We start from the raw sequence: 2,670 nt of genomic DNA, 5'->3' as shown, positions 1-2,670 counted from the left end.
GGGAGGGCCTGCGTCGAGCTGAGCCCGGTCTCGGGCAGGTGGTTTTAGGAGGCACACGGGGGAGGCCGGGTGGGTCATCTGGAGAAGGATTCTCTCCCGGTGCCCCCCAGGGATTGCCTGCCCGGACGCAGACTCAAACCCTGGGGGCAGAGGTGGCTGAGAAAACACCTGCCGGTAGGTCGGTAGGTCGTGCCGTCCCTCGCCCCCAGGCGGCCCGCCCCATCCTCCACCTGTTCTCCTTTGTGAGCCTGAGAGGGCGGGGCCCCGCCGCACCAGGGGAAAGTGGGCTAGAGCCCGGGTGGGTTTAGGGTGACCTTGGCTTACAGGGTGGGACAGAGGACTGGTGGGGTGCTCTGGGACGGGGTGGGGTTCCCGGGGCACGTCCTCCAGGGCCAGGACGTGGGGAAGCAGAAAGCTGCCTGGCTCAGCCTCTCAGGGTCAGGCAGGTGCAGGGTTAGCCTAAAACCAGCGCCCCTCCTGCCTCTCAGGCGGTTCACAGCTCCCCGCCTGAGCTTAGCGGTTCATGACACCCAGTTCTCAGAGCTCGGTTGCGGTGGGGGGGGGGGGGGGCCGAGAGCTTTGCCCAGCCTGGCTCTCCCTGGACGCACAGTCAGTGGCAACTCTGGGGACCCTGAGACTTAAGCTCAGAGTGGCCCTGATGTAGAGCCTGCGGTCCACGGTCAGCGCTGCCCCCTCCCCAGTTTCCCAGACCCCGGGGTGTGGGGTGGGAGCAGGGAGACCTCCGGCCGGCAGCTGGACTCCCCTTGGCTTTGACAGACGCTGTGTGTCAGCAGAACCGCCACCCCCTCGGCCGCCATGAAGCTCATTTCCCCCAGAGATTTCGTGGACTTGGTGTTGGTCAAGAAGTACGAGGATGGGACTCTCAGCTCCAACGGTGAGTGCCGGCCGGCCGCCCCGGGATCACGTCCTGCGTCCCCTGTGCGTGGGCCTCTCCTCGTCGGCTTGGGTGGGCTCGTGTGCCACGGAGGGCCGAGGGGGAGGGCCCACATGCTAGTAATTTCATATATATGTATGTTTTCCTTTAATAAATGTTTATTCAAGAGAGAGAGAGAGAGAGTGCAAGCAGGGGAGGGGCAGAGAGAGGGGGAGACACGGAATCCGGAGCAGCTCCAGGCTCTGAGCTGCCAGCATAGAGCCCGACACGGAGCTCGAACCCATGAACCGCGAGATCACGACCTGAGCCGAAAGCGGACGCTTAACCGGCTAATCCCCCCAGGCGCCCCGTAATTTTACGTCTAAGTCTCAGATGTGGCCAGCTCCCCGCTGGCCGCCAAGGCTCATCGTCCACGCCCGACACATACTGCCTGGTTTGACTGCACGGAGCCTCCGTGTGCAATGAGTCGCTGGGCCCGTGGGGGCGCGTCCCCGAGGGGCTGTGGGCCGTCCCCTCCTTCCCAGCGGGGAACAGAGTCCTGCCACGGCGTATTTCACCCGGGGAACCCGCAGCCCCTGCTGTTCCTCCGGATCCCGGCGCGGGGGGGCGCGTGGTGGGCTTGAGGGGGTGCCTCTCCTACCGCCGTGCCTCCGGCCGTGCAGTGTTCTTTTCTCTAAGAAGCTGGCAGGCTTGGGGAGACTGTGCACGTGTGTGGACACCCATGAGTGTGTGCGCGCGCGTGTGTGGGTGGGTGGGTGGGTGGGTGGGTGTAAGGGACACGGGTTGGGGGGACGCTCAGGGGCAGGTCACGGGGCGCCCGTGCTGACTCCTCGGGCCCCAGATGGTGGGGTCTGCGAGCACGAGGGGCCACGGTGCCCCGACTGTCTGAGGTCGCAGCTCACTGACCGCTTTGTGCTGTCTTCCAGCTGTCAACGTGGAACATCCGTCATGCCCCCCGAGGCCGGGGTACGTGAGAGGGTTCAACCACCCTTGTGGTTGCTTCTGCGAACCTCTGCCCGGGTGAGATTGACCTCCTGCATGGAATTATGTGCCCAGACCCACGCGTAGCTTAATTGTGGACCTTTCGTTCATGGGGCGCGTTAATTACGATTTGCAGTCATAAAAATGCCTTCTGGCTCTGTAGGCTTTGACACTACTCGTCAGTGATGCAATGTCCCAAAGCACCAGGCCCAGGGGAAGGGACCGTGGGAGGCCTCGTTCTTGTTGTTCAACGTGGACTGCTCCCTCCCGCCCCATAAGACAGGCTGGGCAAACGTCATGGTCCCATTTAGCAGATGAGGAAACTGAGGCCGGAGGAGGTCAAGTTATCTATGTCGGGTGAAAGGTTTCAGAGGCTGGCGGTGCAGAGTTGGAGGACCCGGAGTGGCTGAGCGGCTGGCCGTCCCCACCCCGTGTCCCACACAGGGCTTGGGTCCCCTCAACACGGAAGAGGCTGGCAGTGCTAGGGGCTGACGGGCGATTCTGAGAGCACACGTGAGCCAGCCCTGACCCTGCACTCGGGGCCAGTTCTGTCCCATTTTCTCATAGCTCGGGGCAGGTTTTTACTAGAACTTTCTGGGTAAATAATAACTGAAGGTCAGTTGAAAGAAATTGCACCCGAGATTGTGACCCAGAGTAATGCTTCCGTCGGGGACGGGCGGCAGGACGGGGGGGGGGGGGGGGGCTCTCTTTTTGAGACAGAGACAGAGTTTTTTTTTTTTTTTTTTTTTGAGGGGACCCAAGCCCTGTGTGGGACACGGGGTGGGGACGGCCAG

The 2,670-nt window shown here is 62.7% G+C and overlaps 1 long non-coding RNA gene across 1 annotated transcript; it reads left to right on the top strand.

Moving 5' to 3' along the window:
* Nucleotides 1-368: 368 nt before the first annotated feature.
* LOC121024307 (uncharacterized) lies at nucleotides 369-2,046 on the top strand. The gene is made up of 2 exons (XR_005787659.1): nucleotides 369-895; nucleotides 1,822-2,046. It is a non-coding gene; the product is annotated as an uncharacterized LOC121024307 (long non-coding RNA).
* The last annotated feature ends 624 nt before the right edge of the window (nucleotides 2,047-2,670 follow it).

This window comes from Herpailurus yagouaroundi, unplaced genomic scaffold (genome assembly GCF_014898765.1).
Source record: "Herpailurus yagouaroundi ecotype Mexico unplaced genomic scaffold, PumYag 63157, whole genome shotgun sequence".
NCBI classification, from domain to species: Eukaryota; Metazoa; Chordata; class Mammalia; order Carnivora; family Felidae; genus Herpailurus; species Herpailurus yagouaroundi.
The sequence above is the reverse complement of the archived record's forward strand: the minus strand, read 5'-3'. Positions and strand labels throughout refer to the sequence as shown.